This window comes from Anopheles coluzzii, chromosome 3 (genome assembly GCF_943734685.1).
Source record: "Anopheles coluzzii chromosome 3, AcolN3, whole genome shotgun sequence".
Classification (NCBI taxonomy): domain Eukaryota; kingdom Metazoa; phylum Arthropoda; class Insecta; order Diptera; family Culicidae; genus Anopheles; species Anopheles coluzzii.
In genome coordinates, this window is record NC_064671.1 from 56077449 (window position 1) to 56095147 (window position 17699).

The 17699-nt window shown below is 38.9% G+C and overlaps 1 protein-coding gene across 15 annotated transcripts in view; it reads right to left on the bottom strand.

Annotated features, from left to right (window-relative positions):
- Positions 1-12467, bottom strand: part of LOC120959622 (rab11 family-interacting protein 4B) — a 48782-nt gene extending 36315 nt beyond the window's left edge. For 5 of the 15 annotated variants that reach the window (XM_049608517.1, XM_049608515.1, XM_049608516.1 and 2 more), the window contains exons 1-2: positions 12340-12434; positions 11075-11750 (exon numbers count right to left, since the gene is read on the bottom strand). The gene's annotated coding sequence lies outside the window, so the exon portion shown is untranslated. The other 10 variants (XM_040383149.2, XM_040383150.2, XM_040383145.2 and 7 more) reach the window with 7 other exon arrangements.
- Positions 12468-17699: the final 5232 nt, after the last annotated feature.

Below are 17699 nucleotides of genomic sequence, written 5' to 3' on the forward strand. Positions count from 1 at the left end.
ATAATAAAAATATTTGATTTAGTTTGCTTGTTGAATTATATACAAAGAATAGAAGAATTCAAGAATATAATAAAAATATATTTCGTTTTAAGTAATACAGTCTTTTTAATGTTAAAATAATGTTACTAATGTTTAATGTTACTAAATAAAAAAAATACACAAACAATTTTCCTTTTTTTATAAATTAAATAGCATTTGTCACTTCATTTTTCTTGGAAAATTATCTATTTTAATGTAAATTTTCTTTTTGCTAGTTTTTTAGCGAAAACATTATTTTATCGATACAAGTTCAGGAATGCAACAATACGTATAGGTAACATTTTTTTAAGCTAGTTGAAAATTCAATAATTGGCATATTGTTGCATATAAATTAAACATATGCTATACGATTATTTAAATATATTTGATCTACACGAAATAAGAAAGTAAAAATACAAATATAGATGTGTTATTTTTTAATTTATATCCCAATACTAACGCCACTACCCATGAAAAGTACTTTTAAATATTATTAATATAATAACATATAATTGTAATTGCAAGAATCTAGAAGCTTCGTTGATCATTCATTCAACGAACTTTTCAGTAATGTCTGTGTAGATTCAATAAACAACCGATCAAAACATTTCTTGAAATAATAGCAAAATCTATTAATATTCTCGATAAGTAAAACTTTACTCATAAGCTTATTGTTTACCTTTAATTTTGAGCATTACTGTGTTTTCGAATTTCAATCATTAATGTATTCAATGATAAGCATAATTTGACGCTTGTTGGTCGCTTGTAATTTTATCAAATAAACAAATGCATTGAGAATTTAAGCAATACGATTTCAATCCTTTTGCAGCAGCTGCGTTTGTCGTGTAACATCATAAAGAAGCACTAACAACACATATGGTGGTGAGCGATTAAAGCAAACGGTAAACATTTGCACATGAACTGATTCTCTACTGCAAGCAACAACAATCTACAACGAAACACCTCTCTGGTCGTATGTGAACGAACAGACTTAAGGCAATAGCATGACTAATTATTACTGGAAAGCGCACATCCACAAAGAGCACACGTGTAGCCCTTTAAGAAGCTTCTACTGTACGAAGCGTATACAGCTCTTGAGTGCCCCGTTATCTTAGATATAGCGTCTATCTCTATGAGCGATGCCTGTGCCTATTTTTACTCATCTAAAAGGTCTGATTCGTAGAACAGCTACTCTGAGACTATGTTCCACTAGTGAAACAACACAGGGGGTGGGGTTTATGTTTTCAAGGCGAGCATCAGCCAAAAAATATTCCATTGCCCACCTATCTTGAGTAGGGGTGTACCTTTGCAGAGAATGCAATAGAACAGAACGGAAGAACAATTACCCACAGCGTTGGTAAATGCAGTTGTGTGTTGTAGTAGCATAGCCTCTCATAGCCCGAGAGTCCATCGTGAGGGCGTACATCCCTTACAACATTTGTAATGTTCGAAAGCTCATTAGCTTCTGCACTGTAGCGTTGAATACAACGTTATTCGATCTACGTCACTTCAGTATAAGCTTCTCGTATAAAAATCTCCAATGCCGAAAAAAAGCTCTGGCCTCTTCCACTCGCATACTGTACGGTTACTGAAAACCTTCTCTTCTAGTCGCAAGACGAATCGCATAGAAATGTTCATTATGATTGACATTGAAACTCCCTCATGGGTTGAAACTAGGCTCGAATGTATGGCCCCAACCCATCACATCGACCAATAATGTGGCTGTATTTCGCTTCATTATTTCTTTATACTTTCAACTCTTACTGCCGAAATTCATACAGAGTGAACGTGCTACAATTACCAAGGACACTTATTGATCGAAGAATCAATGCCTTGATCAAATTTGCATCCCTACCACACTGTTGCTTGATCGAATTAATTTATGAAATACACATAATAACGCTTACAAACCAACCACCTCCTCTTTAATGCGAAAGTCACGAGCAAACTCGCTATTTTTCTTCGAAGAATGAATGAAACGCACAAAGCGTTTCGAAAACATTTCTTCAACCACCATTTTAATACTCACTGCAAAGAGGTCAATACTCCTTGACCTACTACAATTATACTTATGTTTTCGTAGCAGACAAACGAGCAAAACAAATGCCTCAGGTCGGCAAACCATTCCCGGCATAGAAATTTCAGCCATTGTCTGACCCGCACGAAGAACAAATGAGAATTTTGTTTACGATGGTGTGTCACGGAAAGGTAATTGCCAGCAAAACCGCCCAACAGACTGGGAAACTTTTCTAAGCACATTACTATCGATTTTTGCTGCGCTACCTTCGGAGGTGAAGTAATGATTGGACTCCATTTGTTTGCCCCCTTCTGCTATTGATTATTATCTTTTTTACACTTTACCTGTCAAACAATTTCAGATTACGTTTCCCGGTGAGTAAAACACTTTTTGTTTACATTTTTCCGATGGTATATCTATCAAACAAATGACTGAATCGCTGCTCAGTGCTGGTTTCCATTCTTGCTTGGACGTAGTTCGAGATAACTTGCCATCTACAAGGTGTCAAGAATAAAATATATTTTCATAGCTATTTTTCAAAAATCACATGCTTTAAAGTTATATAAAGTTATAATTGAACAGTATTACAAATAACGACGAAAATGTTTAACAATGTTTAACAAATGTTGTATGGTTCATACCGGTGTACATTTGTTAAAATTTTAGAAAATATTATGAACAAAATAAACGACCGAAAACTAACCATATTGGTGTTAATCATTATCGAGTACATCTAAAAACTTAATTTTTAAATAGATGTGAGAACTATTTTTAAAATAATGATTGGCGCAACTCAACATCCAAACAATTTTCCACTGTTTGTGATTAGTTTCACTGCTTAGGCAACCACATCGCACAAACACTAACATACCAACACTGAAAGTAATCAAAATACTGTCCTACCACCACAAGACAAACCATTCAAGCTATGTTTCACGATACCATCCCCGATGGCAAAGGTGGAAGAATGGATGCTCAACACTCGTAAAAGAAATTGAACCTCCCATAAAATCTGGCATGCCGGATGCATTTCTATCCTGCGCTCGTGGTAGTGGTACGTAAGAGCCAGTTTTTGCCATCCTAAGCGGTAAAGTCCGAGTCGATTGAACCGTGAAATTTGTTACAGATCATTGCTTCACTTTCTCTATTTTTTCTCGATCAACAGACCATCGGTGGGGGAAGGTGCTATTGTCCCATTCAAGCCAATTGTTGAGTCGTATGCCAATCCGAGCGTACAGTTTCAACCCGATCAGATCGCTCTAATTTAATACCACACCTAGGCATACAAGTCCCGCCGACAGGGACATGGGATTGACCTGCTCCGACATCATTTCCGGATTAGACCGCCATAAAAATAACTACGGCGAAGCGTGATGGTTACCGAAGGCATGTTGGCATTGTGTATATATGTGTGTGTGTGTTTTACGTAAATCAGCCATGAGGAAGATTTTGTTTTGATTTTTCAATTTTCAAACTGTACTTTCCAGGTAAGATATGGTAAAACATAAAGCTTATCTCAAGAGCAACTAGAGTTAAACGAATGTTTTCGTTTCGAAACGTCGCTAGTAAAAATAACACTACTATTGTAGAATGACCCACAGACATAACAGCTCGAAGTTCCGTGACGTTCCGTGTATGAGCAATCACAAAAAAAAACTTGTCAGTTTGTCACTTCCCTTATGGACAGTCGTCACTACATTGACCTTTACTTAGGAAAGACAGTCGTGTGAAACATCCAACGGCACACATTTTCAACTCCAATGAGAGCAAGGATGAATGTCTGTTGCCTTTTTTTCGTTCTCTCAAACGCTAACCCAGCAACAGAAGCTTGAATTGCTAACGCTGCTCGACTCGATCGGTACACGAGTGCACTGTTGCAAAAACTTAAACGCTATTTTTAATTTCTCAGTTTACTTCACAACCTGGATGATTTCTCTCATTTTGGGGCTTCGCACCGGCTCTAAACATTGTACAGAATTGATATTTTTAATCTGCGTGAAACACTGTATTTATCGTTTTTATTTAGATTTGTTTACGCTGAAATTGCTCGTATATTGCAGATCGAGGATGATGGCAATCTAAACATAAAATCGGTCACAAAAGATAAAATAACCAAAAAGAAGTTTGTGACCATCACTACATTATTGGAAACAATTTCAAAGGAATCTTACCACTACAAACATCAATCATCATCACTATCGAGTTGATTTAATATTAAGACTTGCTCCAGCATATGGTGATCCTTCTCATTTTATAGAATTTAACACGGTATCATTGCCTAATGTTCTATTACTACAGTTCCTCCCGCTAGCAGCCCCTTTGCAGTCTCATCCCTTGCGCGTACCATCAGGCACGATTATCATCTGTTCTCTACCGTGTGCTATATGGCGGTGCAAAGTGTCACGATCATGTAGCGCATCGCTGCATAGAAAGACCTATCCATCTGTTTCCTATTCCCATTTTTCGGTCTCTTATGCGATCCTTCGCCCAACTATCCGCCACATCTCAACATACACCAAAAACAACATGTGCTACACTTGGAGAACGTACCACCCGCTGCACGTGTAATAGAGGATGCGGAACATGTGCAGAAGAGAAGATGGGTGCATATGCATCTTAATGCTTCTTCTTAAATGGGCCACACTCTATTCAGTGAGGCGCGGAAACCGTCCCGCACCTAACCGAAATTTAAGTCGCACATCTGCCTCAATCCCTAACACAACGGAAGTAAACACATCCTCGTGGAAACTTAAAACTATGCAAAGAAATAAGACCCTTTGGCCTAAAGATACAACCATATTCTACCACAACTGCGAACCAAGTTTCGAATGCAGACCTAACGAGTATACTAACATTTTAAACCTCACACCTGAATAGATTCCGTGGGAAATTCGCTTTACGTGCTGTGCTCAAAACTGCAGTCTTCACATGCCCTGAAGAGTGATGCAGACCATTTTAAAGCTGCCCAAACTGCCAAAGCTTACCGAGTAACTTCGTTGTTGATCACACGTTTCGTGGTAGCCAAGTTTTTCCGGCTTCGCCACCAACCGTAGTCAGGAGCCCGACACTGAGGTCTAACATAGGCCAGCTACGTTCCGCGCTTTCGCTAACTATTCGGTTGCATAATTATGATTGCAAGCCGTTACGCGATATCTGTACCAATACATCTAGCCCACGAGGAAAACCTAGTCGTACGATCACAAACTAGTGATGCGCCTCGGGTGATGCATCCACTGGCATGGCCAATTTGCGATTCACTTTCAATGGATTGGATTTCATACTCAGTAATATCAATGCTAGGAACTGTATTATCAATTCAAGTACCTAATACTTTTGCGGCATATTAGCACTGGATAGGTATCACATTATAAAAAAGGTAGCATAAATGAGAATGAAAATTATTGATTTAATCAAAACGCAGCTAATTATGTCAGAAACAGTTTATCGCATATGCTGCCCTCATTTAAAAGTGCATTTTGGAAGGACAACCATTCAACATCATTAACACCTTAACACTGTAGGTGCTTTGTTTGTTGGAATGTTTTCTCTTTGGTTCATCAACCTACATATCGGTTACTATTATTAGCCATTCTCCAAAGATTTCCGAACCCGACATCATCCCACACCGAACATTTATGTTTGACGAACAATCGTGCTGAGCAATGCATTGAAACTTTGTAAAAATGTTTACATTGCTCCACGACGATGTGTTTTTTTTTTTTTTTTTTTTTTTTTTTTCTAAGGATAAACATAGTATCTATATATTTGGGCTTGCCTCAAGATCGTAGCTTGTTCATAACAGATACATGCACATTTAGCATATTTCAGTTATAGGTCACTAATATATGCCAAATACACATTGAATATTGAAGATTTTCCTAACAAAATGTGACTATATAATCATGGACTAGGATAAAAGATGCGCAGATCATAAAAAAGCATGTGAACAATTTCAAATAAATCACAAATCGTTTAAACTGAACAATACGTACATCTTTACAAAACCGACTATATTTTGCACATCATCATCGTAGACGAAAACACAAGGAACTCAAGTGTTCCACCTATATCGCAAACTTTAATGTATTATCACCAGCGCAATCAGAGCATAGCCACAGGTGATCGTATCGCTTTATTTGCAAACAAAACCGGCACGAAAGTACCTGAAAGTCAAGTGCAGTCTCTATTGATGTCCATGAAAAATTCATCACAAATCATTTCTCTTTTGCTGGCGGAAACTATACTCGACGCAAGCTCCCTGCATCACATGCACGTTGCAGTTTCCTTCCTATACATTATTTGTTAGGTGGAAAGTGCAGCATCGTGATCGCCATTAAACTAAGCAATTTATGCTACATTCAATATGCTTGAGTATGCATACACAGCCTGATCATCGGATGTCGTGGACTGGAAATTGGCGAAAGTGAAACTTGTGCTCGCGGAAGAGTGTGTCATAAATTAGCTACAACACTTTCAAATTTACACTTCAAAATACACTTAGCATGACGTAGTAATAACATAGTTTACATATTTAATCTAATCAACTCTACAAGAGTATTAACATTTCTTATAAATTCGTATGTCCCACGAAATACAGTCGAAAGATCCGCAATTCGTCATTATACGGCCAAAATCAACTGACCAAGTTCCAGTGCACACTAACCGGCGCTCTGGTCGCTAAATATTTGAAATGTTTCTATTAACTCAATAAACGGCGCCTTACTTTTCGGGCAACCAGGTCACATGACACGATTCAGTGGAGTTCGGTTCGTAGAAATTCACACTACCGAAACAGGGAAAATTGTAATGCCCAAACCGGTGACTATCTTCATCTTGAAGCTTTCGGACCGGCGAATGTAGGACGATTAAAACCACAACAATCTTTTTCCGAATGACCCATATACGGTGATACACTTAAGCTCCACCATTAGCTTCAAAGTGATTTTTATCCGACAGATCAGTTTTCCTATTCGTGACATTGACGTGGGAACCGTTTTTTAGTACAAAATATCAGCTTAGTACTTTTTACTTTGTAATATCATTTTAAGTGATGCTATTTGACCTAAAACCTCATCATGACATAAAATCCATCTATCAAGTAGGTTATTACATTGTGTTCCTCGGTGAGATGAATGCTCCGCCGCTAATAAACTACTATAATAACGTACCTAGTTTAATGCTTCTTGTTTGACAGTTTCATCAACTTTACAAAACCACACACTTATTCTCCAACAATTATCACGTTGAGCATCTTTAACTGAGTATCATATTTTTCAACCAATATCTTACACGGCACTTGAAACCACTTGGCATGTCCTGCATGTTCCTCCGTGCATCCGTTCAGAATAAAACCCGCTCCTATAGCATGTGCCGGATGTTTGTCATTACTGCTGTTTCCCAAATTGTTCCACCATGCCTGAAATGCACCTTAAAAGGAAGTGACCCAGTCGTAGGCTTTCATTTTCAAGCCCGCACAGTAGTTGTTCTGCACCACGCAATAACAATTCTTCGACCCTTCATCTTCTTACTATCTTCCGGCGTTTCTCCTTCCCACCCCTACTAATACAACCCCTTTGAGAAAATGACGCAAAAACGACACGACTAACCCCGGCCTATACTCCGTTCGGTATCGCACATCATGCAGCTGGACCAATGGATTGTGTGTTTCCCGTTACCGCATGGAGCACATGTCTTTAGGAGTTTCCATCTTGCGTTCTACACCATACAAGCTTTACAACAATTATGAACTGAGGAATGAAGGACCGTCCTTTCCATCAGCAGCACGCATCGAGGCGTCTAGTACGTGATTTTTTAATAAACATACTCGACAACATCCACAAAGTACGTAACGGCCACCGAGAGAGACGGACCATTTCATTACAATGCATATGTCATGTTCGTGCCGTGTAGATGATTTGAAATAACTGTAAGGGCAACCGTGGCAACATGAAGCTTTTATGAGATTTCTTTTATTTTTCAGCGTGACACGCAATGCTTCAATTGCACTGAAAAAGTTTATATAAAGCACACACTTATGAATACATCTTCTGCAACTGATTAGTAGCTGTACCGTATTATATAAAACAGATTACGTCTTGGATAAGAAATATAATTTTTCAAACATTCTTTCGCACAGAACAAGCTTTATTCAAGACACGATGATATGATTTCGGAGCCATAACGCTCATACACGCTGTACCGGTATGTAATAAACTATCACGATTTTCCGGTAGCCATCGCGCCACACAAACACATGTTAATCAACGGCCCACACGCCAAAACCATGCTACCACTACAACTCCAGACGTACGGCGAAAACAAATGCTTCGTAGCAAAAGGTTCGCCACGGCCACACGACCCATTCCCCAAAGGTACGCATCAAACGAAACAACGCGTGTGTACCAGGCAGCAGGCCCCACCACCTTTACTTTGGTGAATGGAACGAAACATACTCATGCATGCACGGCAATCGATACCTAACAACCGACCGCCATACGCCCGACTTCCTCTACGAATCAACGATTTTCTCACATATATTTTAAAACTGAACTCCCTTTCCCAACCCACTGTCTCCGCCGCGGCGCGTTTCGGTTCTTTCGTTCTCAGGCGAGTGATTCAACAAATTGCGAACCGGAATAACTGAGGTGATGACGATGGTACACGGTGGATATGTATTCGTGGCTACTAAGACCAAAACCCAGAACCCACATCGCAACAACATCGAAATTTTCGACGGGCAGTCCATCGAGGAGGCGCTGGTGATTTGAACTGCACATCTAGCTCTGGACCAAACAGTGTACGGATACAAATCATTAAATTCAATTTACGTTTTCGATAACCGGCATTACTGGTGAATATTTTTAATGGAAAACACGCACACGATTCTCATCCTTTCGTTTCCTACCCGAAGCACGATGTTTAAACCCACTTCCTTTGACGATTAGCAGAAGGTTCAATGATTCCACTGGTTTATCCAAACAAACAGATACCCCAAGTTTAAGAGGTAAAGGCCAAACGCAAACCTGGCTGCGAATCAAAATGGGTGTGAATTGTCTGTTTCTTCAACCGAATTTTGCAAAATTTACTGAACATTAGATCACAAGATATGAAAAGAAATTGGTTTACTAACAAACGATTTACAATTTTTACATCGCATTCCTTTCATGTTGCATGGCGTACGGGTTGAAGGTAGTATTGTAAAGATGTTTCACAAATATGTTTTAATAACACTAGAAAGTCAGCCTAAACCGCATTCATCTTTTTTTCCTGTTTTCCCATTCTTCGTTTCATTAGCATCATGCGAGAGGCTTTCATCTGGAAGAAGATGATCTTTTGTTTATGTTTTCTCAAGCTGTAACTCATCTGAGTAAACTGGCACGATTCATATTAATGAACGAAAATAGAAAAGTGTTTTAAGGGCTACGTGTGCTCTTAAAACTCTTTCAATGGATTTGAGGATCAATAGTGATGAGTTAGAGTTGAACATATGTTTCAGCGCTAAAAGCATGAGGTCGATCTGCAGCCGTTCCTTCGTCCATGAGAGTGCCTTGAATGATTGATAACACCTTTACCGTGATTTCATTCATCTCCAAAGGAGCAAAATCAGTCAGTGGTACTATCTATCGTTTTAAGCTGCTTCTTCTCTCCTTTTCTCATTACATTTTTGTAACATAAATCCACCGTTAATGTTACACAATTGACGCACCGTTCAATCGAAAACCCATCACCCCTTTTTGCATGCATTTTGTGGGAAGCAGCAGCTTCTGCAAAGAAATGTTAAATAGAAAGAGGAATGCGTGTGCTATTTGCATTTGCCACACCATCCTCCCCTGGCATTTACTGTTATAATCGGTAGTGTGCGATCGTACGATTTGAAGCCCAGCAGCCGACCAGGGGCAGCAGTAGTAAGATTGAAAGCCCGATCTTACCAGACGCATATCGCCCATCCCTCAGGTTACATGACGAAACGGTTAGATTCATTTTACACTCGCGTGCATGAGCAAAAAAAAGGCAGCAGCCTCTTTCGGATCGCTACTTTGCGCGCGCACATCGTTGGATGCGATTCCGAAACCGGTTCGTCGTGGCGGTCACAGCAATGCTACAATGGTGTCCACGATTGCTTTTGGGGTTTCCCCCGCTCAACGGGACGGGCCGTGAGTATTGAGAAGGGACCAACGAAGACGCCATCCAACGAAGCAAAGAGCCAAGACTCGGTGGCGTAGTACGGCGGAAGGTAAAGGAAAGAAGGTAAATGCAAGCTGCTGCTGCTGCTGTTGGTGGTGGTGGTGTTCGCCCGGCCATAAAAATGGAATGGAACGGGCTCCTCACAATGGGTCAATTTGGTTGCATGTTAACACGCACAGCATTTCATATTATTAAACCAATAAAACAAAAATATATCGCGTCAGTTCAGCATTTAACGTTGGTTCCGATGGACATATTCTTTAACCAATAATTTAGATAATTGCCTCGACAATTAAAGACATATTACAATAATGTATTTTCTGGAATTCTTTTCACAACCGTTGTCGGACTAGGCCTACCTATTCCACTAATGGGCATAGTTATCAGTGACTTATTGATTTGATTACCCATAGCAGGAGTCAGTCCTTCGTATGGAGGACGACACGGGTTTATACAAAGCATTAAAGCATCTCCTTTGTATAATGTAAAGGATTTGAGTTTAGTCCACATATTTATCTGAATTTCTGCGTATAAAGCTTTTTTTATTGAGTAACGATCGTTAGTTTATTGTCCTAAATATTCTTCTGCTAATTCTGTCTATCGACCTACACGACCATGTCGGCCTATACAGGAGGATAGAAAAAAGATATTTTTTGCAAATATTCCTTCTTGCGAGGCTATGAACGTAACCCACTGTGTGGACTGGAACCATCCAGTTAGGGAGAAAACGCGAACGAGCGAAAGAAAGAGCGTGCGGCCAGAGACCGCTCCGATTCACACAAGTGCGAACGAAGAGGATGCAATAGGGCCCCGAAGAAAAACTTGTTTTGCCACAGGCCGGCCAAAGAAGCCTACCTTGAATGAAGCAACTGAAGAGGTTCGTCAAAGGTACGTGCGCTGTAGACGAATTCCAGGGGAAGCAGGTTGAGCCGGAGGGTTCTCTTCAGGTGGGACGGAATTTCAAAGGTGAGCTTGGGTTCACCCTCTGCCGCGATGGGATGGGATGATCGCGGGGCTTTGTTGCTGGCCTGTTTTGGCTGCAGTCGACCCACGTTCACCTCTACTTGCTGTACGATGCTTTTGTACCGGAGCGTTGCAAATGCTATTTCTTGGTGATGACTTTTGCCTTTCGATGGCTTGGATGAGCTTTAAATCGCTGCAGCGAAGGGAGATGTAGATCCTCGAGAATTACCAAAATCGTGCCGTTCCCACTATGCTTGCGCTGCACAGGAACTGGCTTGCAATTGTATGTCGCTCACTTTCTATTTTCCGTTCCCGGAGCTGACGTAACTGCTTTTTGTTATTTTTGCGGCACGACAGACGCTTGGGATAACTCAACTTTCAAAATTATAAATAAACAAAACACTGCTCTGCCAACAGCAACACTGAAGCACTGCCCGGTTTGTCACACTAATATAAAAACGCACTCTTACACTTCACAAACTGCACAACACACTTCACAGGTGGACGCATGTACAAAAAATTTGCTTAAAAGAGACGGGACGTTACACGACATACAACATCTTTAGCTCTGCTGAAACGAAAGAAATAAACACATGCACACACATACACATTTCTCAGTAGATTGTATTGAGGGCGCTTCCGCTTCCTCAGCAACGGAAGCAATGATCATTTTGCGACCAGTGCAATAGAAACACTGGCATGTCAACACATCTCAGTAAGCATGACGGCATGCTCAAACTATGCACAATATTTGGTACAAATACGGAAATACGGATTCTTCTTACAACAATATCTTCGCACGTTCAATATATCATATATGTAGTCACATGAGCAAAACCCGAACTAATTAATTTTCCTCATCACCCGAAAGCTAGATGCAACCGAGCACTGCACTTCAACGCACTCTAACTTTTTTCCTTCATTTGTGTTTCCCTCCACAGGCATGCTTTTGTACGACACCTGTACATTGTCCCAGTGCAATTCAAGGTGCAGATAGAATACCGTTACTTAGGCAAAAGCGACTGTAAATAAATTCATTGTGCTACACTTTATCCCGAACACTGATGGTAGAATTAACTAAAGGTCGTTTTATTTAACTACGAGAAATAAAATATCACCACAATCGTTCGCATAGCAATCAACTGTTTAATGTTTACCGTGTTGAGGCGGGCGAGTAAAAAAATAAAATGAGAATTTTTCCTACACCTTGAGTCTCATTTCTCGATCCACAGAAAGAGGAAATATTGCGTCGCATGTATCGTGGTCTCTGTTTTTCTTTAGCAACGCGCGTCCCTTCTCCACCGTAGAAGACCAGCAATTACCACTACTCGGTATAGCGTTGTCTTTGTCTGTCTATATTCATCACCATGATTCGTTTATCCGGAAGGCTACTTTTGACCAGAAAAAATCGAATTCCAAGTGTGCTAACCAAGCAAACATTCCCATGCAGCAAATCTGTATTAGCGCAATTGACAGCACGGAGCAAACGTAACCCAAAGTACAAAATATTTCTTAGAACAAATTTTTAATATTTTCCCTAATAACCAAGATACCGAAAACGCCTCCAATTTATTGTACTAAAAATAACGTTGCAAGAGATGGTCAAGAAGGCCTATCAGTTAGGTGGTGGTGGGTTCTGGTGGTTCATTTGCTCAACATGTTTCACCCCAAAATGTGTTGAATTATGCAAAGGAAACGAAGCAGAAACGCGCTTCGTATACTTGAGGCCTAACATTACATAAATATTACAAAATAAAAACCTAAATAAGTAATGTTTCGAAACAAATCTGCGCTACATTTTCTTTCTAAGAAAATCTGAGAATATCAGAACCCAAGCGCAACAATAGAAGCTTAAACGACTGGAAAATCCAATATCAGTAGAAAAAAATGAAAGCTCCATCCCAAATAACCAAGATACCGAAAACGCCACAAATTTCTTGTACTAAAAATCCAGTTCCATCAAACAAAGCCAAAACACAATTACAGTAGAACGTCGATTAACCGGCGGGTGGCTTAACCGTGCGCATAAATGTGACAGCTGTTCAAACGTATAGCGAACATTTGCAGCGATAGTCAAGTGAACAACCTGTTTTTTGTGCAGCTCTGTAGTGTCTATTGGTATTTTCAAAATTCATTTTTGTTCATGTTGTTTTTGTTTTTGTTGTTAAACCTATAGTTATTGATTAAAATAATATTCTACTAACGATTAATCGATTTATTCAAGGTGAACTAATCATAAAACTAGTGAATTTTATAATTTTTATATGAATTTCATATTTCTTGGACCATTATCCGTGCAAATCGATTAACCGGCAATCGTCCGGTCCCGAGCTGCCCGGATAATCGACGTTCTACTGTAGTTTGGTGGGTTAAACCATACGGCCACAGAAGCAGCCACTTCAATGTTGTTAAAGTAAGTTTGTATACATGGGTAATTCATTTGGTAAACAAGTTTCACCCCAAAATGTGATGAATTATGCAAAAGGAAGCGATTAAACGTGTGGGTTTAATTTCGTTTGTTGTAAAACATATGTGTCTGTGTGTTTGTTTACTTGCAAATGTGTTTCGACAAGCTTTATCTAATAATGACCTATCCCAAACAGCCAAAATTGCTTAAGCTTTAAATTGCAATTTTGACAAGCTAAATATCGCTGCTTGAATTCGCCTTTTGCAGTAGATAAACATTATCAAAGTTCCTGCTGGTCCTTCTAAATAGTGCTTAAGCAGCTTCCTTATGCCAGGGCGTCGGGATTTATTTTTCTTTACAATTTATTTTCAAGCATAGGGAAATATACAACGTGAAAAACACTACAATAAAAAACAAAGGAAACTTTTTGGACTGCATTGATACATGCAAGTACAATCGATTTTTTCAACATCGTCTTAAATGTTTTATATCGGCCCTCTGGGTTCTACACATACTGACCTATGAACCTGGTAGTCAATTTTCACATATTCATGTCCCAGCTGCGTCTCGCGTGTATGTAGAAGCGCCCTTTCACATTTTCACAGAGCACTGCAATTTTTTTTCAGTTAGCTGGGACATGAACCTCGGGTGTGTCTCGGGTCCTCGCATATCACGACTTTCCCATAAAATTGCATCTCGCTGTACTACTAATGTATTTATTTTGCATTTTTTATTACGATTTTTATTAAAGTATTGCAAAGAATTTATGTTAAAATATTCAAATATGTACCATAGTTAGAATCGTCTCTCTCGTGTATTTGGATTTCTCCGTAATACAGTGTATGTTAAAATGTCCATCAAGATCCAGATATTCAAAAATTCTTGGTTACAGGTAGCTAACGATATTACCAGTACACGATGATTCATGATTATTAATTAAAAATTCTGTATGCGCTCACTAAATAGATGTCTAAAATGTAAGAAGTATGTATTAATTAAATTTGTGTTTACTTAAATTTACTCAAATATTATTATAATGTATTTTTTCTCATTTTCCAACACTCTCATTTCATTTCATCTCAGACTCCTAGTGGTTTCGACAAAAAAAAGATAGAGCAAAATGTACGCACTTGTAATCAACAACATGTTCAACAACCAAAGATCTTCACCACGGTGGGTGAATCCAGTGAAAGTAATGACCGGACTAATGAGCCGGGGAAAATGTTTGGCCCTAGTTTCCTTGATTTTTTGCTACCAAAAAAACAAACAGACAAACAAAAAAAGAGAGTTGAACCTTTTTCCACATTTTTCCATGAAATACCTTTGACCCTTGCAACCGGAACTTCCGCCCAAGATTGGATGGCAAAAAGGTGACCAGGAAATCGAGTGAAGTACTTTCCGCTGGTTTTCGCTTTCATTTACGCTGCCGGCTTTTGCAACACTTTAAGTATCTCCTTTAAAGCATCAGTTTTAGCTGATTATTCTTCTTGCTCTTGGCGGAAACGACCTACGCGGCATGTTTGGTCTTATATAGGCTTACTAGTTAGTTATTTTATCACGTAGCCTTATGGTCAGTGGGTATGAAGGGACGGCCCGGATAGAAAACAATCGACGTCCGGCTTTGTAAAAGTCATTAGACATCCTGCTGCTTCGTTGTATTTTTTTCCAATCGTTTTAATGTGGTGTGGGTTGTATTATGCTGAATTAAATATTGTACTTGTTACATGAAATATGTTAGGGGAAGGAAGGTAAAGACGGACTTACCCGCAGTGTCACTTCTCGTAAATGCACGATAAAGGTAATTTTCAAATAATTCAACAATGCAGTATAAAAACTGAAGGTAACACATCACATTTGACAAAATATATGGAAAATTGATTAAATTTACGAACAAATTATCAATCGTGCACACCTATTTGGATCTAAACTGACTAGTGTGGATCTTATGCTCTGTAACTTGCATTGTTTGCATTTTTGAACCACATTTACTACAGGAATGAGTTGTCGTGATTTTTAAGCAAAAAATTGACAAAAGAACGAGAATGAAAGTAATAACTAAAAAGTAAAATATTGGTTTTTGGTAGTTTATGAATCCTGACACCAGAGGGAAAGGTGGACACTCTGTCGTAGGGATGGACAGCGAATTTATTGAATTATGTTGCTTCTTCTATCAATTGATGATAAATATATTTCATCAAACACCTTAAATTCTGAACATATTCTGAAGATGTCTACTAGAGGACTAGAGAAAGCATTGAAATAAGCGAGAAATGAAACACCAGTCAAATTAGCAGCCACTCGTTATGCTATTACTCGCTCGACGCTGCTGAGGCGCATCACGAAATCCAATATCTTGTCACTACTTGGACAACTTTAAGCAATAAAAAGATGAGGCAGTAATACGACATTGTTCAGGTTTAGATGAGATATTTTGTGGGGTTACAAAGATAAAAAAAGTTGATAGAAAAAATACAGCTTGATCTATTAACAAGTACCTCAGAAATGCTGTGATCGCGGACTTTCCGCGGGGTAATTTTCTTAAGGGGAGTTTTAGACTGTGGTTATATAAGCTGGTACAACGTTCGCTGTTAGTGACCGATATTTCAAAAATGCTTTAAATTCTACATTTTGTGATGTTTTAGAAGCGGCACTTACAATTCCTAAATTTACGGCTGAATGAACCGTCGTTACGATTGGTCAAGAATTGGTTTATGTACGTACCAGGCCGTCGAAAGCAAAGTGTAAAAATATCAAAAACCTCTTTAATTTCCATCGTTTTGTACAGGTGTCTTACCCTTCTTACCATCTTACCCTTCATGGTTTCCATCTTTCCCATATCAGGTGTTCGTCTTACCCGTACATTTCAATACTGCACGAAAACAAAAAGTTTTTATTTCATAACTAATAAAAATCGATAGAAACTTCACATCATAAGTGTAAGATAATGTATGCATATATCCGTTCGTTGTTGTATTTATATATTCCTAAATTTTTAACATTTTCCTTAAGGTTTCCGCCTTGACCTACCTTCCTCTAAAGAAATAATACTTAAGCAATGTGATTCAGATGTCTTAATTGAATACAATTTATGCATTCGAACAGTCCAGAGATAAACATGTTTTTTGAATGTAGTAAAACCAAATGTTTACTAAAGTATAGTGTGAATCATCCAAATCGAACAATGTTTTTGTTTTATTTTAAATGTTCTCGCTGGTTTGATGATGGTTTTCGCTCGTCTTAATTTTTTTAATAAACTACACATATACAAAGAAAGGAATACTTCACCGTTCAGAGAGAAAACGTTAATAAGAGTACGGTGTGTTTTTCCATTGTCTATCGTAATGTTTGGGCTAGTGTCTCTTAGGGTCCAACGAAATTCGATTCGATCCCAGGTGCTTCATTCCAGCAGCACCTGTATTTTCCATTCAGTCCATATCCACTTACCGGATTCATAATCGAAATGCTGTTACGAACAAAGCACGTACTCGTCTTACGATCAAACACCCTGAGGAAATCAAGGTCGAAGTGGAGCTAATTGAATTGTTCGCGCTCAGTTTCTTCTCCACGCTATATGCCAGCATCCTGTGGGTACCATAGTTCTAGTAGTAGCAACACAAAAAACGGAAACGGATATTGAAAATGATCAATTTTACGAGAATATTATTCAATAAGCTGACAGAGCTGATGGAAGCATAATAATAAATCGATCAATAATGGTGGCATGTTTGTCTCCTTTCATACGAATTGGAAATTGAAATTCTTGCACACTTTCCTTCTAAATTTCGTAGTGTATCCTTTATTTTATAAACAGACACAAGCATCTAAAATAAATTAAAAATTATAGCATCCTCGCACATGGCCAGCCGGTTGCAAGGGGTTTAAATAATCGACTGTCTATTACTATGGAAAGCCAAGCGCGCGTAATTTCCCCCATAAAGCTAACAAAAACTGTATAAAATGTTAAACGACCGTTGGCGACATACACATTTCCGGCATGGGCATGGGTTTCGCCTCACATGAGTGACTTTTCGGTAGTTTTCCTTTGGCTATTACGCGAAGATTTGGACACGTTGGCTACCATCTAGCCATTGGTTGGCTTGTGTCTCTTTG